Genomic DNA, 27,199 nt, shown 5'->3' on the forward strand with positions numbered 1-27,199 from the left:
TTAAACTGACCTCTACAGAAACTCACTGTTAGGTTAAATAACATAATTAATATTTCCTCCAATGCCAAACATAGTCCTTTTGGCATGTCAGACATTTTATTTATGTTATTTTAATTTTTTATTTCTGTAGGTTTTTGGGGAACAGGTGGTATTTGGTTACATGAGCAGGCTCTTCAGTGGTGATTTGTGAGATTTTGGTGTTCCCATAACCTAAGCAGTATACACTGAACCCAATTTGTAGTCTTTTGTCCCTCACCTCCCTCCCACCCTTTCCCCAGAGTTCCCAAAGCACATTGTATAATTCTTACGTTTTTGCATCTTCATAGCTTAGTTCCCAGTTATGAGTGAGAACAGAGCATGTTTGGTTTTCCATTCCTGAGTTACTTCCCTTCAAATAATAATCTCCAGTTCCATCCAGGTTGCTGCAAATGCCATTAATTCATTCCTTTTTATGGCTGAGTAGTATTCTATTGGGTATACATACGTGTGTGTGTGTGTGTGTGTGTGTGTGTGTGTGTGTATCCCAAAATTTTTTCATCCACTCATTGATTGATAGGCATTTGGGCTGGTTCCATATTTTTGCAATTACAAATTGTATTGCTATAAACATACATGTGCAAGTATCTTTTTCATATAATGACTTCTTTTCCTCTGGGTAGATACCCAGTGGTGGGACTGCTGAATCAAATGGTAGTTGTACTTTTAGTTCTTTAAGGAATCTCCACACAGTTTTCCATAGTGGTTGTGAAGTGTCTGGGGTAAGTACCCAAGATTCATTGTCTCATGACCATGGAAAACTAGGATGCAGACACACAAAGAGTGAGGCTCAGAGCAGAAGTTTAATAGGCAAAAGAAAGAGAAGAGCTCTCTCTGCTGCAGAGAAAGAAGTACTGGAGAAATGGGTTGCCAATTCCATGGTGAAATGCAGAAGGTTTTATAAATGCTTGAGGAGGCGGTTTCTGATTTATACAGGGCACAAAAGATTGGTCAGACCAGGCATGCCATTTGTATAGTGTGCAAAAAGCTGGCCGTCCCCACCCTAATTTTTTATTATGCAGAAGGCTTCTCTGCCTGACAAGCATGATGTTGCCTGTTCCTTTACCGTACATGTGGTGACAAAGAAAAGGGAAGATGGAGCCTCCATATCGAACATGCCTGGCCATCAGGTAGCTCTTTTCTGTTAGCATGGCTGCTGGCATTCACCCGAGCAAGCTTCCAGCTTGCTTATCTATGTTTGCAGCTCGATTTTTCAGACTGCTCTTTGATAGAAAATAAATGATTCTGGCGCTACTTTTTTTATTAAAAGGGAAATTCCACTGAGGACTTTTTTACCCTCACTCTCTGCCTAAATAATTTCTATCTCCTGTATCAGTTGTACTATTTACATTCCCACCAGCAGTGCAGAAGTGTTCCCTTTTCACCACAACCACACAAACATCTATTATTTTTTGTTTTTGATTTTGTGGCCATTCTTGCAGGAGTAAGGTGGTATCACATTGTGCTTTTGATTTGCATTCCCCTGATCATTAGTGATGTTGAGCACTTTTCATATGTTCATTTGTCATTTGTATATCTTCTTTTGAGAATTGTCTATTCATGCCCTTAGCCTACTTTTTGATGGGATTGTTTTTTTTCTTGCTAATTTGTTTCAGTTCATTGTAGATTCTGGATATTAATCCTTTGTCAAATGTGTAGATTGTGAAGATTTTCTCCCACTCTGTGGGTTGTCTATTTACTCTGCTGGCTGTTCCTTTTGCTGTGCAGAGCTCTTTAGTTTAATTAAGTCCCACCTATATATCTTTGTTTTTGTTGCATTTGCTTTTAGGCTCTTGGTCATGAAGTCTTTGCCTAAGCCAATATGTAGAAGGATTTTTTGGATGTTATCTTCTAGAATTTTTATAGTTTCAGGCCTTAGATATATGTTCTTGATCCATCTTGAGTTTATTTTTGTATAAGGTGACAGATGAGGGTCCAGTTTTATTTTCCTACATGTGGCTTACCAATTATCCCCAGCACCATTTGTTGAATAGTGTGTCCTTTCCCCACTTTATGTTTTTGTTTGCTTTGTCAAAGATCAGTTGGCTTTAAGTATTTGGCTTTATTACTGAGTTCTCTATTCTGTTCTATTGGTCTAGGTGTCTATTTTTATACTAGTACCATGCTGTTTTGGTGACTATGTATAGTATAGTATAGTATAGTATAGTATAGTATAGTATAGTATAGTATAGTATAGTATAGTATACTTATAGTATAGTATAGTATAGTATAGTATACTTATAGTATAGTATAGTATAGTATAGTATAGTATACTTATAGTATAGTTCATAGTTGGGTAATGTGATGCCTCCAGATTTGTTCTTTTTGCTTAGTCTTGCTTTGACTATGTGGGTTCTTTTTGGTTCCAAAAAAAAATTTAGGATTGTTGTTTCTAGTTCTGTGAAAAATGATTGTGGTATTTTGATGGGAATTGCACTGAATTTGTAGATTGTTTTTGAGAGTATGGTCATTTTCACAATATTGATTCTATGCACCCGTGAGCATAGGATGTTTCCATTTGTTTATGTCATCTATGATTTCTCTCAGCAGTGTTTTGTAGTTTTCCTTGTAGAGGTCTTTCAGCTCCTTGGTTAGGTATATTCCCAAGTTTTTTTTTCTTTTTTTTTTTTTTTTGCAGCTATTGTAAAAGCGGTTGAGTTATTGATTTGATTCTCAGGTTGGTTGCTGTTGGTGTCTAGCAGAGCTACTGATTTGTGTATGTTAATTTTGTATCCTGAAATTTTGCTGAATTCATTTATGAGTTCTAGGAGCTTTTTGGAGGAGTCTTTAGGATTTTCTATGTATACAATCCTATGATCAGCAAACAGCAACAGTTTGACTTCCTCTTAATCAATTTGGATGCCCTTTATTTTTTTCTCTTGTCTAATTGCAATGGCTAGAACTTCTAGTACTATGTTGATTAGAAGTGGTGAGAGTAGGCATCCTTGTCTTGTTTCAGTTGTCAGAGGGAATGCTTTCAACTTTTCCCTGTTCAGTATTATTTTGGCTGTGGGTTTGTCATAGATGGCTTTCATTACCTTAAGCTATATCCCTTCTATGCCAGTTTTGCTGGGAGTTCTAACCATTAATGGATGCTAGATTTTGTCAAATGCTTTTTCTGTACCTATTGAGATGATCATGTGATTTTTGTTTTTAATTCTGTTTATGTGGCATATCACATTTATTGACTTGCATATGTTAAACCATCCCTGTATCCTGATATGAAACCCACTTCATCATGGTGGATTATCTTTTTGATATGTGTTAATATCTATGGCTAAGAGACCTGAAGATGGTTCACATCAAATTACTCTGTGCACAATCCCCCTAGTACCAGCCCAGAGGCTGGTAGCCCTGCCATGTGGCTAGATCCAGAAGAGAAATAGGAATCACTACAGTTCAGCTCTCAGGAAGCCACATCTCTAGGAAAAGGGGGAACATACTACATCAAGGTAGCACCCTGGGGGACAAAAGAATCTCAACAGCAGCTTTGAGCCCCAGATCTTCCCTCTGACATAGCCTACCCAAATGCAAAGAAACCAGAAAAACAATTCTGGTAATATGACAAAACAAAGTTCTTTAACAACCCCCCAAATCACACTAGCTCACCAGCAATGGATCCAGACCAAGAAGTAATCCCTGAATTGCCAGTAAAAGAATTCAGAAGGTCGATTATCAAGCTAACCAAGGAGGCACCAGAGAAAGGTGAAGCCCAACTTAAGGAAATAAAAAAATGGTACAAGATATGAGGGGAGAAATCTTCAGTGAAATAGGTAGCATAAACAAAAAGCTATCACAACTTCAGGAAATAAAGGACACACTTAGAGAAATGCAAAATGTACTGGAAAGTCTCAGCAGCAATAAAATTGAACAAGCCAAAAAAGAAATTCAGAGCTTGAAGGCAAGGTTTTCAAAATAACCCACATCAACAAAGACAAAGAAAAAAGAATAAATAAAAATGAACAAAGCCTCCAAGAAGTTTGGGAGTATGTTAAATGACTGAACCTAAAAATAATTGATGTTCCTGAGAAAGAAGAGAAATCTAAAAGCTTGGAAAACATATTTGGGGGACTAATTGAGGAAAACTTCCCCAGCCTTTCTAGAGATCTAGATATCCAAATACAAGAAGGTCAAAGAACACCTGGGAAATTCATTGTAAAAAGATAATCACCCAGGCACATAGTCATCAGGTTATCTAAAGTCAAGATGAAGGAAAGAAACTTAAGAGCCATGAGGCAAAAACATCAGGTAATGTATGAAGGAAAACCTATAAAATTAACAGCAGGTATCTCAGCAGAAATGCCACAGACTAGAAGGGATATGAACCATACCTTCAGCCTCCTTAAACAAAACAATTATCAGCCGGGAATTTAGTAGTCAGTGAAACTAAGCTTCATAAATGAAGAAAAAATACAGTCTTTTTTTAGACAAACAAATTCTGCGGGAATTTGACACTATGAAGCAAGCATTACAAGAACTGCTAAAAGGAGCTCTAAATCTTGAAAGAAATCCTGGAAACACATTACAACAGAACCTCTTTAAAGCATGAATCTCACAGACCTCTACAACCAAAATACAATAAACAAATTTTTTAGAAACCCAAGGTAATCAAGCAACAAACAGCACAATGAGTGGGACAGGACCTCATATCTAATACTAACATTGAATGTAAATGTCCTAAATGCTCCACTTCAAAGATACAGAATTGAAGAATGGATAAGAATTCACCAACCAACTATCCGCTGCCTTCAAAAGACTCACCTAATACATAAGGACTCACATAAACTTAAGGTAAAAGGATAGAAAAAGGCATTCCATGCAAATAGACACCAAAAGCAAGCAGGAATAGCTATTCTTATAGCAGACAAAACAACCTATAATGAAACAGCAGCTTAAAAAGACAAAGAGGAATATTATATAATGATAAAAGGCCTTGTCCAACAGGAAAATATCACAATCCTCAATATATATGCACCTATCATTGGCACTCCCAAATTTATAAAACAATTACTACTAGACATAAGAAATGAGATAGACAGCAACACAATAATAGTGGGGGACTTCAATACTCCACCGACAGCACTAGACAGTTCATCAAGACAGTAAGTCAGCAAGAAACAATGGACTTAAAGTATACCCTAGAACAAATGGACTTAACAGATATTTACAGAAAATTCTACCCAGCAATCACAGAATATGCATTCTATGCATCAGCACATGGAACATTCTCCAAGATAGACCATATGATAGGCCACAAAACAAGTCTCAATAAATTTAAGAAAACTGAAATTATATCAAGTACTCTCTCAGACCTCAGTGGAAGAAAACTGGAAATCAACTACAAAAGGAACCTTCGAAACCATGCAAATACATGGAAATTAAATAGCCTGCTCCTGAATGATCATTGGGTCAACAATGAAATCAAGACGAAAATTTAAAAATTCTTTGCACTGAACAATAATAGTAACACAACCTATCAAAACCTCTGGGACACAGCAAAGGTGGTGTTAAGAGGAAAGTTCATAACCTTAAATGCCTACATCAAAAAGTCTGAAAGATCGCAAATAGACAATCTAAGGTCACACCTCAAGGAACTAGAGAAACAAGAACAAACCAAATGCAAGCCCAGCAGAAGAAATGAAGTAACCAAGATCAGAGCAGAACTAAATAAAATTGAAACAAACAAACAAAAAAGAAAAAAAAAAAACAAAAAGGTGGTAACCATTAGCAAGATCAACCAAGAAAAGAAGATCCAAATAAGCTCAATTAGAAATGAAATGGAAGATATTACAACTGACACCACAGAAATACAAATGATAATTAAAGGCTACTATGAACACCTTTATGCACATAAACTAGAAAACCAAGAGGAAATGGATAAATTCCTAGAAATATACAATCCTCCTTGCTTAAATCAGGAAGAGTTAGAAACCCTGAACAGACCAATAACAAACAGAGATTAAAATTGTAATTTAAAAATTAACAACAAAATAAGTCCAAGACAAGACAGATTCACAGCTGAATTCTACCAAAGATTCAAAGAAGAATTGGTACCGATCATAATGACACTATTTCACAAGATAGAGAAAGAGGGAACCCTCCCTAAATCATTCTATGAAGCCAGTATCACCCTACTACCAAAACCAGGACAGGACATAACAAAAAAAGAAAACTACAGACCAATATCCCTGATGAACATAAATGCAAAAATTCTTAACATAATTCATGTTTTCACTTTAGTTAAAATCACACCTATTCTTAAGGAAACCAACTCTAATATAATTTAGTCTGAAAATGATTAAGAAAAATGTTAAAATCTACATAGTTTTTGATGAAAATCAATATATTATAGTACAAGTTGTTAAATTTGTTAAAATGGTTATTATATTTCTTAAGTAAATATGCAAATATAATAGAAAAAAATCCTGATCATGACTGCATCAGTCAGGGTTCCATAGATGTATGGTAAGTAATCGGTTTTCTCATTGAAGGAGTCAACTGAGCAAGTCCAATAGCTGTTGATCAGGCTATCCAACAAAAGCTGAAACTCTTGGGTGTGGACTGAAGCTGATGTCCATAGACAGAATTTCTTCTTATTGACTAAAACATTCTAAGGCAGTAATTAAGTACATGATCACACAGAACCTCACCCTCTATAGGTATTTGATTAGGGATATTCAATAGCATTACTTTGCATATTTCTTTTACCACATTATGCCATGAAGTGCTGGTGTCATTTTTAGCACTGAAAACTGAATCCTTAGTTACTTTCAGTCTAATTAGATTAAAGAACTGGTTCAGAAGTTTCATGCTTAAGAATCTATTTAGATTAAAGAACTAATTCAGAAGATTCTTGCTTAAGAATCTGTTCTTTTGGAACCACTTTCAGCACGAACATCTTTATTGCTGCTGTAACAAATTATCACTAACTAGCAGCTAAAAACAATACACATTGTGTTACACCTCACAGGTGTGTAGGTCACAAATTGGTATTACTGGGCTAAAATCAAGGTGTCAGCAGAGATGTGTTCCTTGTCCTGCCATATACTCTAGGGGAGAATCTATTTCCTGGCTTATTCAGATGTTGCCAGTTTCAGTTCCGTATGACTGTAAAACTACAGTATCTTTTTCCTTGCTACCTGTGTTGGCTAGAGGCTCTTCTTAACTCTTAGAGATTTCTCTTGGGTTCTTGAATGTAGACACCTACATCTCAGGACCAGTAAGTAACAGGACATTGAATCCACTTTATGCTACTATTTCTTTGCCTCACTCCCTGTCTTCCTCTTTTGCTTTCTAAGATTACCATTATTAATAGATTTCTTTCTTTCTTTCTTTCTTTTTTGTGAGCAACAAGGCTGTTTATTTCACCTGGGCGCAGGTGGGCTGAGTCTGAAAAGAGAGTCAGCAAAAGGAGATAGGCGTGGGGCCGTTTTACAAGATTTGGGTAGGTAAAGGAAAATTACAGTCAAAGGGGGGTTGTTCTCTGGCGGGCAGGAGTGGGGGTCACAAGGTGCTCAGTAGGGGAGCTTCTGAGCCAGGATGAGCCAGGAGAAGGAATTTCACAAGATAATGTCATCAGTTAAGGCCGGCCATTTTCACTTCTTTTGTGGTGGAATGTCATCAGTTAAGGCAGGAACCGGCCATCTGGATGTGTACATGCAGGTCACAGGGGATATGATGGCTTAGCTTGGGCTCAGAGGCCTGACATTCCTGTCTTCTTATATTAATAAGAAAAATAAAATGAAATAGTGGTAAAGTTTTGGGATGGCGAAAATTTTTGGTGGTGGTATGGAGAGATAATCGGCGATGTTCCTCAGGGCTGCTTCGAGCAGGATTAGGGGCAGTGTGGGAACCTAGAGTGGGAGAGATTAAGCTGAAGGAAGATTTTGTGGTAAGGGGTGATATTATGGGGTTGTTAGAGGAAACATTTGTCATTTAGAATTATTGGTGATGGCCTGGATACAGTTTTGTATGAACTGAAAAACTAAATGGAATACGAGGAGAAAAACATGTATTAAAGGTCTAAGAATTGGGAGGACCCAGGACATCTAATTAGAGAGTGCCTAAGGAGATTCAGCATAGTCCTGCCAGCAAAGATTATTTATTTACTTTAAGAGTTAAGAGTGGCAGTTTGGGGATAGCATCAGGAAATATCAGCTGTGATGGCTTGGAGAAACAGTGTAAATCAGCAGTGTAAACAAGAGCAGACTCTTGGTATTCAGTGAAACTTTTATATCCCTTAGGGTCCTCAGTCTTCAGGAAAGGTAGAACGGACTAATGGTCTTTTAAAAACACACCTCACCAAGCTCAGCCAGCAACTTAAAAAGGACTGGACAATACTTTTACCACTTTCCTTTCTCAGAATTCAGGCCTTTCCTCAAAATGCTACAGGGTACAGCCCATTTGAGCTTCTGTATGGATGCTCCTTTTTATTAGGCCCCAGTCTCATTCCAGACACCAGACCAACTTGGACTGTGCCCCAAAAAACTTGTCATCCCTACTATCTTCTGTCTAGTCATACTCCTATTCACCATTCTCAACTACTAATAGATTTCATTTTTAAAGAATCGTTTTAGATTTACAGAGAAATTAGCACAGGAACTTCTCACATAAGTTCTGCCCCCACATCTTCCCTGTCTACAGTCTCCCTTATTATGAACATCTTATGTTAGTATGGCCCATGTGGTATAATTAATAGACCTAAACTGACACCTTATTATTAACTAAAGTCCATAGGTTATTCAGGTTTTCTTAGATTTCACATTCCAGGATTCTACACAAGTTATCACAATAGATTTAATTGTCACATCTCCTTAGGCTCCTGTTGGCTGTGACAGTTTCTCAGACATTCCTTATTTTTGATGACTTTGATAAGTTCAGGGAGTTTTGGTTAGATGCATTGTAAGATGCTCTTCTATCAGAATTTGTCTGACATTTTTCTTGGGATTTTACTGGTATTGTGGGTTTTAGCGGAGAATACCACAGTGATAACATACCATTTTTAATTACTTCATAACAAGAAAATATGCTATCAACATGATTTATGGCTATTCATGTTAACCTTGATCTTGTGGCTGAGGCTGCACTTGTTAGGTGCTTCCACTGTAAGTTACTCTTTTCCTCCTTTTCTCATACCTTAGTCTTTGGCATTAAGCCTCCCATGTGCAGCCTATACACAATGAGTAGGGAGTTGTTTTACCCCCTTAAGACTGAAGTATCTACTTAATTAATTTGCAATTCTTCACCATGGAAAATTTGTCTTCTCTTCCCCACTTATGAATTTATTAATCATTATTTTTTGTCAATATGAACTCATATTTATTTTATACTGTGAGTTACAATCTAATAATACTTTATTTATTTTGCTGCACAAATTTCTGCAGTTTGGGCTGGATCTTATGTAATATAAACAAAAATCTGTATTTGCTTAATAATTTTGTATTTAATTTATTCTTGAATTTATTATGTAAGGAATAAGGATTTTAAAAATATTTATTTTGAACTTAATATCAAGGAACTCAAAAGTAAATAAAATGTAGGGAAAAAAACTTATTGATAAGTCAGTTAAAGACCAATAACAAATGTTACAGCAGTGAAAACACTTATTATAGCCTCAATCATTCTGGAACCCACTTTTAAAATCCTTTAAAGTTATGGCATTATAAATTCATGTTTAAGGTGTCCTAATATTGATATCAATATTTTATGTCCTTCATTTGATCCTGTCTACTACTTTGGAAAAGACAGTATCATCTTATTTAGATTTAGATCATTTGGTAGCCTTAAGAAATTATCTGATAATACCAACAAACACAAAAGCAAATATCATTGATAAATTGATTTGAGATGTGAAGAAACATTTTCTTACATCTATTTTACATAAATCATTGCTATAGGCACACTGGATTTTAAAAAAACAAGGTGATAGTATAACTTAGAGTTCAAAAGCTGGTAAAAACAATAAAATATATCCCACAAAACAATCATATAGACAAAATATAGGTGCCAAAGGGGGATGTGACCAAAATACTTTGAGAAGAAAAGAGACGAATATGAAGGGTCAAAAATGAGGAAGAAAGAGTGTTGGAATTTAAGAGTATTGACTCCTAATTCTATTCCCACTACCTTCTCCTATTGAGCATAATTTGACTTCAAGATCATCCAGTTATTTAATAAGCAGGCTGCTACAATTACGTTGATTGCAGGGCAACCAGGGAAATAAACTTTAATGTTTTTCAATTCATGGTCCTTACAGTCAGCCAGTATAAGAGAAGTGCATTCTCTACATACTTAATCCAATTAGAGCCTAATCATATATCTTGTGTGCAATGTTTCTAAAGAGATACCACAACAAATTCTCCTCTGCTCCAGGCACAATATATATGTGACACATCACAGCACTGCAAACTCAGGGACTCCAGATGGTGTTACCACAACATTTGAAGACTGAATTACCAAAGTATGTAAATCAAAATAGACCACTAATAGAAGCAACATATACACTCAGTCAAAATGCACAAAACAACATAGGGAATAACTACTCACAAAGGGAAAACATTTAACCAACGTCAGAGATGAGAAAGTATAGGGGGTAAGTGTAAATACCATCCATTATGCTGATAACTCCAACATCTAAGTCTCCAGTCCCAATCTTTTACACAAATCTACACCCCTACTGGACAATTATACTTGGCTGCCAGTGAGGCATTTCAAATTTAACATGTTCCAGACAGCATTCTTGATTACCCATGGAATCTCCTGACCTTGAATTTTCCATATCAGAAAATGATGGTATCATTCACTAAGTAGGTTTGGTCAGAAAACTAGAAGTTATCCTCCATTCTTCTCTTTTAATTATATCCTAAAACTAGATCTCAATCAATTAGCAAGTTTTATCAACCTCTATTTAAAATATATCACAAATCTTATTTCTGACCACCTCCACATTTACTACCCCATTGCAGCCAATATGATCTCTAAATAGCACTACTATAATCATCTTCTAATGATTTCCCATGTTTCCACTCATGTTCCCCTCTGTAATTGGTTTTAAATGCCATTCTGAGCCATCTTTTCAAAACATGAGTCAGATCATGACACTTCTCTGCTCAAGTCCTGCAATGTCTTTTAATCACACAAAAAACAAAAATCCAGAGATTTTACATTCATAGCTGGAACAAAACTAAATCACCTATTATTTCCAAGGATTCTTCTGCAAACTACACTCTGTGTGGTTTGCACAGTTGATCTCACCAAACACTGGATGTGTGGGTCCCTTGATCTTGGACTTCCCAGACCCTAGAACTATGAGAAATACTTTTCTGTTGTTTAAGCCTTCCAGTCTATGATAATTTGTTATAGCAGTCCAAGCTGATTATTGTCCAGCACTTAGTCACACAGCTACATCAACTACAGAGAAAGCTGGGAATGTAGCCTGTATATACAACCATATGACCAGCTAGAATCTATAAGCTCAAATATTAAAGAATGAGGTAATGAAGAGATGTCGTTGGGCTTCTAGTATTTGTCATAAGTTCTGTGCCATATCTTCCTGCTACTTAGTAAACTATTGTGTTTTTATTCACTTATTTTCAATGTATTCAATATATCAAAAAATTACTTCTTTCTTTGTCACACCCCTCCAATTTACTATTTCTTTAATGGTCAGATTTGGTATAGGTATTAGAAAACACTTAGATTAAATTAACTTCTATTATATAATGTAAAGGTAATGAATACTACATATTTAAGGATTATGTATTATATTAGGCAATCCTCGCATTTCTATAAGGAACTACCTGAGACTATATAATTTATAAGAAAAAAAGTTTAATTGGCTCATGGTTCTGCAGGCTATACAGGAAGCATAGCAGCATCCGCTTTTGGGGAGGCTTTAGGAAGCTTCCAATCATGGCACAAGGTGAAAGGAGAGTAGGAACATCACATGGCAAAAGCAGGAGAAAGAGAGAGACAGTGGGGTGGGAGATGCCACACTAATTTAAACCACTAGATCTCATGTGAACTCAGAGAGAGAACTCACTTATCACCAAGAGCATGGTCCAAGCCATTCCTGAGGGATGTGCCCCCAAGATTCAAACACCTTTCACCAAGCCCCACCTCCAACAGTGCAGGTTGCATTTCACCATGAGATTTGGGTGGGGATAAATATCCAAATTATATCACGTATTATATTTCATTTTAAAGAACATTTTCATTTAAAATTCTATTTAATTGGAGCATACTGAAGATTCTAACACCAAATATGGAAGTAAATAGAAAGATATAAATTAGCCATAAAGGAATTTAGTTTGATTTTCCAAATCCATGCTTCCCATTATGATCAGGAATTTTACTTCTATGAATGGGCAAAGAATCTGTATGTCATGACTTTTTTATTTCTCTGTCTTTCACAATTTGGGACTGAATGTTATTTTGGAATAAACCATCCTGTCTTGGAAACCATTATCTATACTTTGTGAGTAATAAACATGAAGGCAAGGAACATAGTAATTGCTATATAAAAATCATTTCATAAAAAGTATTTACAGTCAATTGATCTTTGACAAAAGAACACACAACGGGGAAAGGGTAATACTTTCAATAAATTGATCTGGAAAAACTAGATATCCCCTCTTATGGTTAGGTTTTGTGTCCCAACCCAAATCTCATACTGAATTATAATCCCCATAATCCCCACATGTCAAGGGAGAGATCAGATGGAGGTAACTGGATCATTGGGGTGGTTTCCCCCATGCTGTTCTCATAATAGTGAGTAAGTTCTCATGAGATCTGATGGTTTTATGTGCTTGGTAGATTCTCCTTCATTCATTCTCCTTCCTGTCACCTTGTGAAGAGGGTGTCTTGCTTCCCCTTTGCTTTCTGCGATGATTGTAAGTTTCCTGAGGCCTCCCCAGGCATGCTGAACTGTGAGTCAATTAAACCTCTTTCCTTAAAATTACCTAGCTTCAGGCAGTTTTTTTATAGCAGTGTAAGAATAGACTAATACATCCACATAAAGAAGAATAAAATTGAAACCTTATCTCACCCTACCTGCAAAACTTAACTTAACATGGATTAAAGACTTAAATATTAGACCTGAAATTGTAAAAATGCTAGGAAAAAAAAAAACAGAGGAAAGCTTCTTGACCTTGATCTGGGCAATAATTTTTTCAGCTATGACCTCAAGAGAATAGGCAACAGAACAAAAATAGACAAATGTCATTGCATCAAACTACAAAGCTTCTGCACCACAAATAAAACAATTAACAGAGCAAAAAGACAACACATGAGTGGAAAAAAATATATGCAAACCATATATCTGATAAGGGGGTGATTTCCAAAATATATAAAGAACTCAAACAACTTAACAGCAATAAAGCAAATTAAACTTGACTTTTTTTAAATGGGCAACACACCTAAACACACATTTCTCAAAACAAGATACACAATTGGCCAGCAGGTGTAGGAAAAAATGCCCAACATTAGTAATCATCAGGAAAATGCAGATAAAAACCACAGTGAGATATCACTTCACACCTTTTAGAATGAATGCTATAAAAAGGCAAGAGATAAGAAGGATAGAGAGAAAAGGGAACCCTTGTACACTGTTGATGAAGTGTAAATTAGTACAGCCATTATGGAAAACAGTACGAAGTTCCCTCAACTAGCCATAGAACTGCCAGATGATCCAGCAATTCCACTTCTGGATATATATATTTAAAGGATATGATATCAGTATTTGAAAGAGCTATCTGCACTTCCATGTTCATTGCAGCATTGTTCACAACAGACAATAGAGTGGAATTGGTCTAAGTGTTCACTGATAGATGAAGAGATAAAATGTGGCATATATAAACAACGGAATACTATTCAGACTTGAAAAATAAGGAAATCCTGTAATTTGTGACACAGGGATGGACCGGAAGGACATTATGCTAAGTGAAATAAGCTAGGTACAGGAAGATAAATATTTAATGATCTCACTTATGTGTGAAATCTAAAAAACTTGAACCATTAGAAGCAGGGAGTATAATAGTGGTTGTCAGGAGCTAGGGTTTGAAGGGAAATAGGGAGATGTTGATCAAAGAATACAAAGTTTCATTGAGGTATGATGAATAAATTATAGAGATCTACCATACATCTACAAAAGTCCCACATTATATTTAATGTTAAGAAACTCAAAGCTTTCCCACTAAGATTAGAAACAAGACAAGGATATTTCCTATCCTTGCTCTTCAACATGCTTTTCATCATTGTACTGTAAGCCCTACATGCTTCCACTGCTTTTCAACATTGTACTCTAAGTTCTAGCCAAAATAATAAGACAAGAAAAGGAAATAAAGGTGTACAGATTGGGAAGGAAAAAAATAGAACAGTTTTAATTTACAGATGATATAATTGTCCATGTAGAAAATCCAAAAGCTTAAATAAAAAAAAACCTTCTGGAACTAACAATTAATTATAGCATGTTTGCAGAATACAAAAATATTAATCACTTTCCTATACAAAGTCAGCCTTCTGCATCTGTTAGTTCCACATCTATGGGTTTAACCAAGTATAGATCAAAAATACCTGAAGAAAATGGATGGTTGTGTCTGTACTGAACATGTACAGATTTTTTTCCTTGTCACTATTCTCTAAAAAATATAACAACTGTTTACACAGCATTTTCACTGTATTAGGTATTATAAGTAATCTTGAGAGTATTTAAAGTATATGAGAAGATATGCATAGGTTATATGCAAATAGTACAGCATTTTACATGAGACTTAAATATTCAAGGATTTTGGTATCCATGAGGAATTCTGTAACCAATCCCCCACCAATACTGATGGCTGTATTAGCAATAACATGTGAAATTTGAAATTAAAAACAAAAACCATTTAATTAACACCCCTCAAAATGCAAGAGTTAGATGTAAATCTAACAAAATATGTACAAGATCTATATGAAGATAATCACAAAACACTAATGAAAAAAGTCAAAGAACTAAGTAGAGAGATATTCCATATTCTTGGACTTAAAGATTAGATACTGTAAAGCTGCCTGGTTTTTCCTTGATTTATAGATTCAATGCAATCCTAATCAAATTCCCAGGAAGTTATTTTGTGGCTACCAATGAACTGATTCGAAAGCTTATGTGGAGAGACACAAGACCCAGAATAGCCACACAATATTGAAGGAGAAGAACAAAGTTAGAAGACTGACATTACCTGATGTTAAGCCTTATTATAAAACCACAGTAATCAAGATAGTGTGATATTGGTGAAAGTATAGACAAATAGATTAACAAAGCACAATAGAGAGGCCAGAAATAGACTTATGCAAATAGTCAACTGATCTTTCACAAAACAGCAAATGCATCACAATGGAGAAAATATAACCTTTTCAATAAACAACTGAATAGACATACACAAAAAATGAATCTGTACACAAAACAATTAACTCAAATGGATCACAGAACTAAATGTAAAATCCAAAAACTCCTAGAAGAGATCACTGGAGAAAATCTAAATGACCATGTGTTTGGTGATAAACTTTTAGATACAACGCTGAAGTTATAAGCCATAAAAGAAAAAAGGTGATAAGCAGCACTTCATTAGTATTAGCAAGACACTTTTGAGAGAATGAAAAGATAAGCCACGGATAGGAAGAACGTATTTGCAAAAGACATATCTGATAAAGGACTGTTATCTAACATATATGAAGAATTCTTAAAACTGAAAAATAAGAAAACAGACAACCAGGTTAAAAAATGGTCCAAAGCCCTTAACAGAGACTTCACTAAAGAACATATGCAGATGGAAGCTAAGCATATGAAAAGATGTTCCACAACATGTATCATCAGAAAATGCAAATTAGAACACCAATGAAATACCACGATATACCTCTTAAAATGGCAGAAATTCAGAACACTGACAATACCAAATGCTGGTGAGGATGTGGAGCAATCATAACTCTCATTTATTTCTGGTGGGAAAGCAAAATGGTTCCAAAATAAACTTTGGAAGATGGTTTGGTTGTTTCTCTACAAAACTAAACATACTTTTACCAAACCATCCAGCAATCACTCTTTGGTATTTACCCCAAACAGCTGAAAACTTATTTACATAAAAATCTACACACAACTATTTATAGCTGCTTTATTCATAGTTGCCAAAACCTGGAAGAAAACAAAATGTCCTTCAGCAGGTAAATGGATAAACAAAATGTTACATCTAGACAATGGTATATTTTTAGTGCTAAAAAGAAGTAAAATACCAAGCCATGAAAAGACATGGCATAAATTTAAGTGCCTATTACTAAGTGAAAGAAGCCAGTATGAAAAGGCTACATACTGTCTGATTCTGCGTAGATGACATTCTTTTTATATATATACAAAAAAATATATATATATAAAATACTTTAAGTTCTAGGGTACATATGCAAAACGTGCATGTTTGTTACATATGTATACATGTGCCATGTTGGTGTGCTGCACCCATTAACTCGTCATTTAGCATTAGGTATATCTCCTAATGCTATCCCTCCCCGCTCCCCGCACCTCAGAACAGGCCCCAGTGTGTGATGTTCCCCTTCCTGTGTCCAAGTGTTCTCATTGTTCAGTTCCCATATATGAGTGAGAACATGCGGTGTTTGGTTTTTTGTTCTTGCGATAGTTTACTGAGAATGATTTCCAATTTCATCCATGTCCCTCCAAAGGACATGAACTCATCCTTTCTTTTGGCTGCATAGTATTCCATGGTGTGTATGTGCCACATTTTCTTAATCCAGTCTATCATTATTGGACATTTGGGCTGGTTCCAAGTCTTTGCTATTGTGAATGGTGCCACAATAAACATACATGCACACGTGTCTTTATAGCAGCATGACTTATAATCCTTTGGTATATACCCAGTAATGGGATGGCTGGGTCAAATGGTATTTCTGGTTCTAGATCCCTGAGGAATCACCACACTGTCTTCCACAATGGTTGAACTAGTTTACAGTCCACCAACAGTGTAAAAGTGTTCCTATTTCTCCACATCCTCTCCAGCACCTGTTGTTTCCTGACTTTTTAATGATCACCGTTCTAACTGGTGTGAGATGATATCTCATTGTGGTTTTGATTTGCATTTCTCTGATGGTCAGTGATGATGAGCATTTTTTCATGTGTCTGTTGGCTGAATAAATGTCTTCTTTTGAGAAGTGTCTCTTCATATCCTTCACCCACTTGTTGATGGGGTTGTTTTTTTCTTGTAAATTTGTTTGAGTTCTTTGTAGATTCTGGATATTAGCCCTTTGTCAGATGAGCAGATTGTAAAAATTTTCTCCCATTCTGTAGGTTGTCTGTTCACTCTGATGGCAGTCTCTTTTGCTGTGTAGAAGCTCTTTAGTTTAATTAGATCCCATTTGTCAATTTTGGCTTTTGTTGCCATTGCTTTTGGTGTTTTAAACATGAAGTCCTTGCCCATGCCTATGTCCTGAATGGTATTGCCTAGGTTTTTTTCTAGGGTTTTTATGGTTTTAGGTCTAACATTTAAGTCTTTAATCCATCTTGAATTAATTTTTGTATAAGGTGTAAGGAAGGGATCCAGTTTCAGCTTTCTCCATATGGCTAGCCAGTTTTCCCAGCACCATTTGTTAAATAGGGAATCCTTTCCCCATTTCTTGTTTTTGTCAGGTTTGTCAAAGATCAGATAGTTGTAGATGCGTGGTATTATTTCTGAGGGCTCTGTTCTGTTCCATTGGTCTATATCTCTGTTTTGGTATCAGTACCATGCTGTTTTGGTTACTGTAGCCTCGTAGTATAGCTTGAAGTCAGATAGCGTGATGCCTCCAGCTTTGTTCTTTTGGCTTAAGTTTGACTTGCCTACCCAGATGACATTCTATAGAAGTCAAACTATGGAGACACTAAAAAGAACACTGGTTACCAGGAGTTAGTGGGAAGTGAGGGCTACATAGAGCAGAGAGGATTTTCAGGGCAGTGAAACTACTCCATATCATAATAATGAATACATATCAACATAAATTGATGTATAGCCATAAAACATATAACACAAGACCGAACTCTAGAGTAGACTATGTACCTTGGGTAATAATGACGTGTCAACGTAGGTTCACCAGTTGTAATAAGTGTACCACTCTGATGGGTGATCTTAATAATAGGTGAGGCTACATATGTGTCAGGGCTGATGGGGATATGGAACATTGTTGTACCTTCTGCTTAATACTCCTGTGAACCTAAAATCACTATAAAAAACAAAGTCTATTTCTTAAAAAGTTATGAACTCACAAAAGGTGGATGAATATAAAAACAATTATGCAGCTTAAAAAGCCAGACCACCCCCTGCCATAGTGTTAATATCTTTTTGTTTACTGATTCAATTTGTTTCAACTTCTAGAAGATATAAAATAATCTCTAATGGGAGAAATAAGATCAATATCTGCTTATTGATGAAGAAAGATGATGGAGGAGCAGATGAGACAGATTATAAAGAAGCACAGAGAAATAATTAGAGTTGATAGATGTGTTCATTATCCTGATTGTGGTGATAATTCTTTAGAAATATACATATGTCAACACTTATTAAATTTTACACTTTAAATATGTGAAAGACATATTGTGTTTTAATAATATCTGAAAAAGACGTTTTAATACATTTTTAAAAGCAGACTCAATAGTGTCATTGGATTTTAATATGAAAGAAAAAAGGTGAAAGTTACCATCATGGAACATTTCATAATATCATGTAGACTTATGATCATGTCTTGAATATGAATGCCATCTGTCATTTGTGTGTTAGAGGGAAACAACTGGAACCTCTGTTTCAGACTATGCTTGAAGTTGGGACAAAACACAGGCTAAGACATCATTCCTTTACTTCAAATTCTCATAGGAATTGCAGACAACAAATTCTCATAGGAACTGCAGACAACAGAACTCATCATTCTCCATCTCAAATTGTGAATTTCTAAAGGAACACAGTATACTAGACTCATAAACTATTAGAGATGGAAGCAACTTAAGTTCACATAGTCATACCTAGCTATGTTCAGAAGATAGGATTTTCTAGACAGGACACAGTAAACTCACAAGAGCGCACAGAAATATATTGGCATAGTTGGAACTAAAACTCACCTCTCTGGCTCCCAGCCCAGGATTGTCTCCATTACATCAGTGCATCATTTCCCTTTTACTAAACACTACACCCTAAGTATAGTCAATGGTCCATATATTTGCTTACCAACTGATGATCCTAATTGACAAAATGTACCAAAGGAGGCCCTCCAAATTATATTCTGTTCAAAAGGTTAAGGGGCAAATAGTTCACAAAGATAAGAAATAATGGGAAATCCTGGATTTTCTTTTTAATTTCTTTTTTCTCTTTGGGATTAGACATATTTACATAAAAATGTTCTAAAATGAACAAACAAACAATGAAGAGCTATTTCTCTACATACAATAAGAAAAATTAGTTTGCACTGTGGTGGGAAAAAATCCAGAATGGATTGCTAAAATGTCCATTTATGAATTAAGACTATTAGTAGAGATTAAATCAGCCTGATGAACAATCAGTGGGAGACTTTTGAGAAGCTCTATGCTATTTATAGTAACGGCTCTGAAGTTTTGCTCTTCATTTATATTAGGTAACAAAATTACTACTGCAACAGAGCACTTTATAGGATCTATGGCACTTGGCAGCAAAAGAGAATTGATTCCAAGCCAAGGAAATGACAGCGCAGTATAGCTGGTGCTGGCTTGAAGGAAGGAAAAAAAAAGAAGAATGGATAATAATAGATGCATATGGGCAGTGAAGAAAAGTGCAATCAGCTCAGATTAATTACAAGTTCAGTACATGTGCAAGGGACAAATTTTGAAGGAGACCAAGATAAAAAGGGATGGGCATTTAAGCTGGCTGTAGGGAATGGACAAATTTATACAAAAAAAGAAAGAAAGAAAAAGAAAAGCCTCTAAATTCACATCAGCAAGGACAAAAGACCTGTCATAAGAGACACGTCATGAATAGTTCTGTAAGCAGGAAGAACTAATCAAAGTAATCACAGGCCCTGGCACATGGAGAAACATTTAATCTGCCCAAGGGAACTACCTTTAGTTCTTGTTATATGTGATGTTCATTTTTTCATAGGTCATTTTGGAAAAGGTATCATAGTGAACAGTATACTGATGACTTATTGAGAAAACAAATGCTAAAAAATGTTAATAATAATGTAAACTACAAACCTTAATTTCTAATAAAACTATATTCTCATATTCCAAGGTCATACATTCACTAAATTCACCCTTCTAGATCATAGTCCATACTTATTAGTATGAAGAAAACAAAACCAACCAATCTCTTTGGCCAAAATCAACAGCACAAAATACAGGAACTTTGATTATATGAGAGATCCTCATTCAAAGCACGACTATTATTTTAGATGTGATTTTATTAAGATTGTGTTCTCTAAGGCAGATACGTAGCAGCAAGTTCCACAGGGGGAAGAACTGCTAAATATAGTTTAAGAGCAGAAAAATGTGTATAAAACCATATAAGCTGAGAAAGATTCACAGAAATTATAAATATAGACAAAAAACCTTAGCAGAGGCCAATTAATGTAGAAAAGAAACATACAATTCCACACCTCAATTGATCATGATGCCATCACATGCTATTATTATACAAGATGATTTATGTTCAGAGTGATGACTCAAAGTCATTGAATGAATAAAAAATCATCTTCTGTGTACTCCACAGCAAAGCCAGGAAAGTGAAAAGTACATTATAGAAAAGCCTCCATGCAAGATTATTAAACTGAAAAAATTATTGCCTTGAGTATAGAAGTTATCTGGAAAATTCCCTTGTGTGAAGCACCTCATTGGTAATGAGGTATTTTCTACACAGGCCACAGTAAATTCACCAGAGAAAAAAACAAATATATATTAGTCATATCTCTTTTGCATGGAAGTGAGAAGAAACCCAATTAAAATGATTACATAATTTTTTGACCCATGTACCTGAAAAGTATAGTGGTAGGTTTGTGTTCAAATATGGCTGGACAGAGGTAGATACAATTACCAGGAGTCTATTTTTGTTAATCTCTTCACTCAGTTTCTTTAACTTTCTATTTTAAAATACATTTAGAAGTTATAAGAACGCTGGGAATTATATTTGTCCATTCTCACACTGCTAATAAAAGCATACCCGAGACTGGGAGGTTTATAAAGAAAAAGTGGTTTAATGGACTCACAGTTCCACATGTCTAAGGAGCCCTCACAATCATGTTGGAAGACAAAGGAGGAGCAAGGTCACGTCTTACATGGTGGCAGACAAAAGGGTGTGTGCAAGGGAACTCCCATTTATAAAGCCACCAGATCTCATGAGATTTATTCACTACCGGGAGAACAGTATGGGGGAACCCCCCCCACCCCATGATTCAATTATCTCCAACGGGCCCCACCCTTGACATGTGGGGATTATTACAATTTAAGGTGAGATTTGGGTGGGGACACAGCCAAACCATATGGGGACTATATTACAAAGAGTTCACATATATTCTTTCCTTAGTTTTCTCTACTGTTAAAACTTTAGATAGCCATAATTTTAAAACCAGGAAATTAACATTGTTACAACATGACTATTAAACTACAGATCTTATTTGAATTTCATCAGGTAGTTTTTTTCCCTGAAAGTCTTTTTTTCTTTTCTAAGATCCAATCAAGGCTGCCACATTGCATTTAGTGTTGTATCTTTTTAGTCTCTTTCTATTTGTGACAATTCCACAGTCTTTTCTTACCTTTCATTATCTTGGTACCTTTTATAAGTACTGGTCCGTTATTCTGTAGATGTGCCTGAATTTGTCTTTGTCCGATGTTTCTTTATGATTAGATTGAGGTTTTGCACTTTTGGCACGAATAACAGAAGTAATTATTTTTCCCCTGTAAGTACATATTATTGGGGGAACACAGTGCCAATATATATTATTTCTGTCAATGTTAACCTTGATTACTTGGTTAAGGTTTCTCTACCAGGTTTTTCCATTGTAAAATTAACATTTTCCCCTTTGCAATTGATAGATAACTAAAGGGAGACACTTTGAGACTATGTTAATATCATTTTTCTCTTCAAACTTTCACTCAATGATTTTAACATCTATTGGTGAATATTGACAGTGTAAACCAAAAAGTATCTGAGACGGGACTCAATCAATTTAGAAGTTTATTTTGCCAAGGTTAAAGACATGCCTGGAAGAAAAGAACACAAAATCACAGAAACTGTCTGTGGTCTATGACTTTCTCCAAAGATGAATTTGAGAAGTTCAGTATTTAAAGGGTGAAAAGTGGGCTGGAGGGGAAGGAGGGAGTATACGGTAATCCACAAGTGCAACAGAAAGGGAGCAGGCAGGGGAATAGTCAATTACATATTCCTCTCGTACTCAGTAAATTGGCACTTTACATAAGATAGGGTGAACATAGAGTAGTTACCTGTGGAGAGATTTAACCTTTAACCTGTAGCTATCTGCTTAGCAACAAAAGGAAAAGCAGTTTTTTGTGTGACTCAGTTTTCAGCTTAATTTTTTCCTTTAGGCATAGTGAATTTTTTCCTATGTTTTTATTTTCCTTTCACAACTGCAACAATTATTCTGTGATATTTGCCTTGGCAATGTTTCTTCTGCCCTAGATTCATTTTCAGAAAGACATTGCTGAAGAAATAGTGACCAAAAGTAACTCTAGACTTTAGTTCAACCAGCTCAGCAATCCCAATAAAAAGATCACACCTTTTTCCCCAGTTACAATAGTGCTACCAATTGTTTCCCTTGTGGCGGCATGTACTATACAGTGCTAACTCGATTACCATAGCCAAAGGGAAGGCCACTGTCATAGACAAGGCCTGGCTTATGTTCCTCTTTCTCGAGTTGGGGGCTGGGGTTGTCCCACTGAAACTACACAAAATGAGAATGGAGAGAAGACTTCCTAGGTTAAAAAGAAAACGCCAAAAACAGTGACACAAAATTTGACACAGGTCAAATCAACAAATATCCACTGCACTATGTTATAAATTATTATTCCTGATGTGGCCTGAGATCTAAGTTTGTGAAAAAAAATTATGGAAGCCCATTAGTATCCAAAAATATAAGCATTTAACTTTACCTTATTATCACAATGTGGAAGAATGCAAGTTCTTGGTAACCTATATTAGTGTTTCCCAACCTCTACAGTAGCTATAATTTAAGATTTTCTTCTTCTCTGTCCTTGATAGAAACAGAAAAAATAGCCATAATTGTTCTTACCATTAAAATAGATCATTAGTAAAATGCATGGCACATAGATAACTGGTCAAAGATGTCATTGTTATTATTGTTATCACTATTATTAATATATTAAACTTGATATATATTTATGAAGTGCCTGTTTTATACAAGACAATAATAGATTATAGAAAACTGAAATAAGAAAGGATAGCTGATTATAAAGAGTACAGTCAATAGTGTGGGAGATAAAATATGTAGAAAACTCTAATACCAGGTAGAATGTAGCAAGTTTCTATAATAGATGCATAAGTACTATGGTTATAATACATGTTTATGTGTTTTAAATATTAAGTACCTCCTTAATCTTTTCTTCTTCAGGCAAAACAAAACAAACAAAACCCAAAGGACCACATTTTCAACTGGCTTTCCTTAAAATATTAGCTCCCAGACACATTTAACTTAGGATATAAATTCGATGTCACATTAACCAGCAACTGAATAAGCAGAGCAAAGGACACTTGACTTCATTATTTTTAATATTTTAAATACAAAGACTTAAAAGTTATAACAAATAATTCAGTCAGTGTTATTTTCCAGATTTAATACTATAGTCCCTTTATGCAAAACAGAAGACCTTCTCTGCATTTTTTCTATACACACAAAAAAATTAGATTATTTGATTTTTTTTTTCACAAACGGCTTTGTAGTTTAGAAATAGCTTTTGAATTAAATGACCAGATTGTTGCTAAGCAACAGTGTAAAATTATTCTTAGATATGGAGACATTCTAAAGTATAAGCATGTAAGGTCTATGATAATGTCTGGGCATTTTGTGGACTCAGCTCATATTATTTGCAAAAATAAATATTTCTATATTATCTTTCAAAAATGGTTATGTGTGTGTGAGCTGGTGTATTCACAGAAAGTGGATGGATTGAGGATGAAATGGAAAGCAAAATCTCAACCACCATTGGGTTAATTTTAATTTTTCAGTTCTATTTTGGCCCTGTTCACCTGCCAAGATATAAAATGTTTTTAATTACTTTTGGTTTCTTTGCTGTAACTCATGAAGCATTTCTAAGACAACTATTCAGATATTCTGGATTAATGACCCTGTTCTGGAAATAAGGTCTTTTACAGATAATATTTCTGCAAAAATATTACAAGAAGCTATCCTCTGACTTGATAACATATATTTCAATTTATAAATTATTGTATAATAAATGTAATTTTATTTTGAAGGTACAGCAATACAAATTCAGTAATTTATTATATAAAAAATGTCGGGTTTTGCTAATACTGCAAAAACCAGTAACACAATCGTCACTTCTTTCTTTTTCAGTGATTTTGGAGGTTATATTTGTCTCTTCTTAAACTAAAGGAAAAGACCCACTTTTCTTATAAAGTTGGAAGTAGTAAATCTGTTCCTTTGAAACTAGAGAAAGATGCCCCTGCCTATGAAAATGCTGTTCTACTTTTGCAGAGGTAGCTGTATCATAGAGTGAATGTGGCAACTGATACGGACATCACTGTGAAGAGCTGGGTACACACATCAGCCTCAGGACACCCCCTGCAGTCCTAACTTGGGAATGTAAACCTCAGCTATTGCAAGTAAAGCATTTCTGCTTCATTCACATGAGAACATTTCCTTCACAAAAGTCGTATGGACAAGACAAAGTAAGAACTTACCTAAGGAAAAAATAATGTCTTTGGGTAACTACTGTGCTAAGCTACTTTCTGCAGAGGTTAGGTACTATAGACATTAGGATCAGGAAAAACCAAGAAACAAACAATTGTGACTAAATTTTTCTCTAGGAGACAAGGAAAGGAATTTGTTCAGCTCTTGAGAGATAAATGTAAGGAGACAAAGACAGAACAGCAAGAAAGTCAGAAGAATCAGAGAGACGGTGTGCAACAGGAGGCTTTTAAGAAGAATCCAATAGCAACTGTCTCCTTTCTAGTTATTTCTATTACTTCAGCCTTACCTCCCCCAACTCCAGCACCTCATTATAATATCCTTCCTAATCAATCTTCTATGGAACTACTTTAGTTATGAGTGTTCTCTTGTAGGATATTTCCCTATAAGTCTTGTGAATGGTGATAAGTTGGGTGGGGTGAAACACAGCATGTACAGAAACCTGAGCTCAAGGGTAGAGAAACCATAACCACAGAAGCCCCAATAAATTCATGCAACACTTGGAAAAAGGGCTTATGTTTCCACATATCATGGAATTGGAGGTTTGAACCTATCTCAAGTGACTTCAAAGGAGCAGGAGACTTCTACCCAGAGAATATCTAGCATATTGATATAAAGGTTGAATATGCCTTATCTGAAATGCTTGGGACCAGAAGTGTTTCAGATTTTAGATTTTTTTGGCGAATTTTAAATATTTGTATACACATAATGAGATAGCTTGGAGATGGTAGCCAAATCGAAACATAACATTTATTTATGTTTCATATATATCTCATACACATAGCCTGAAGTAATTTTATGAGATATTTTAAATAAGTTTATGCATGAAGCAAAATTTTGACCAGGAATATGACATGAGGTCTTCATGGAATTTTTCACTTATGGCATCATGTCAGCACCAAAAAAGTTTTGGATTTTGGAGCATTTCAGATTTTGAATTTCCAGATTAGGAATATTCAACCTGTAATATAAATAAGTTTGATGTTTTGGGTTATTTTATCCACAGTATTTGTTGAACGGCCATTTTGGATGAATATGTAGAACAAATATAAGTTGTCACATATTATGGAGACATAAAACACAGGCAATAATATATTTGCTGCAGGAATGACTTGTGCTTCCTACGTCTTTGAGATGCAGATCGCTGCCTGTTCAAATAAAACCAATCAGAACTCTAATTGCATGATTATGCAATTCTTGAATTACATTAAGGTCACATTCAGATTGCATTTTATACCTGTAATTGGCATACTAGTTAATAGGGTACTTTATACAAAATATAAACCAATTGAAGTGGTGTTTAGTGAATTATAATAAAATAATAAGCTTAGACCCATGGAAAAAAGTAATAAGAAAGAACAGAACACATTTATATTTTGCAAAAAGCCAAAGCAGCCCACTTTTGAATAGCACAACTTGCCTTCTTCATGCCTTCCCTAACGCTGGGTATTATTTTGCTTTTGCTGTTTCCAGATCCCAATATTTCCTTACTCAGAAAGCAAAATGATATCACAAAGATTATTTTATTCATAAGCCTTTTGTGATTCATAAACTGGAAACATTTTCAAAATTGAAGCTAAATTATTAGGAGGAATAAGGCAACTAAAATGTTTCCTTGGGTTATGAAGGGAGTAGTTACACCTTCATAAATCACACATCATTAACTATGTAGTCTAGCAACCAAATCATGTGAGAGAAGATGTGACAATTTTTTATATTTTAACAAATATGACTAATTAAGAGGTAGACATTTTCTATCTAACTCAGAAGCAAACTTACCACCACAACTCCAGTTGTATTTTTTGAAAGGAGTTTAGTGTAAACTGTATTTGTAAAGTAAAACCTTCTCTTGGCTCCAATCTACTCCTTCCACCTTACTGGGATTCTTGGAAGCATTTTCAAATACAATGTGTTCCTAGGCAACTTCAACAAAAGAATTATATGTATTTAATTTTTAAAATGCTATAAAGTTGCCCCAGTGATATTGTCCTTGAGTTTGATGATATAAAAATAATGCCTGTTCTTACTTAGACATATTTATTACATATAGCTACAAGTTTTGAGAATAAACTTTACTATGACTATATTAAATTTAACTTCCAAAGGAATGAAGAGACATTTCCTCATGAGGATTTGTAATTTAATATAGAAGAATAATTTAGTGTAAACTCCAGAATATGTATAGTGTAAATAAAGAACTAGATTAGGTAGCAAGAAATATAAGGATTATACCCAA

At 35.2% G+C, this 27,199-nt stretch overlaps 1 long non-coding RNA gene across 1 annotated transcript in view; it reads left to right on the plus strand.

The window, feature by feature from the left end:
• Positions 1–25,311, plus strand: part of LOC129010652 (uncharacterized) — a 42,386-nt gene extending 17,075 nt beyond the window's left edge. Inside the window, exon 3 of the long non-coding RNA XR_008493048.1 lies at positions 24,610–25,311. This is a non-coding gene — a long non-coding RNA (uncharacterized LOC129010652). The remainder of the gene's footprint in view (positions 1–24,609) is intronic.
• The last annotated feature ends 1,888 nt before the right edge of the window (positions 25,312–27,199 follow it).

Source organism: Pongo pygmaeus, chromosome 10 (genome assembly GCF_028885625.2).
Source record: "Pongo pygmaeus isolate AG05252 chromosome 10, NHGRI_mPonPyg2-v2.0_pri, whole genome shotgun sequence".
In the NCBI taxonomy this organism is placed as follows: Eukaryota; Metazoa; Chordata; class Mammalia; order Primates; family Hominidae; genus Pongo; species Pongo pygmaeus.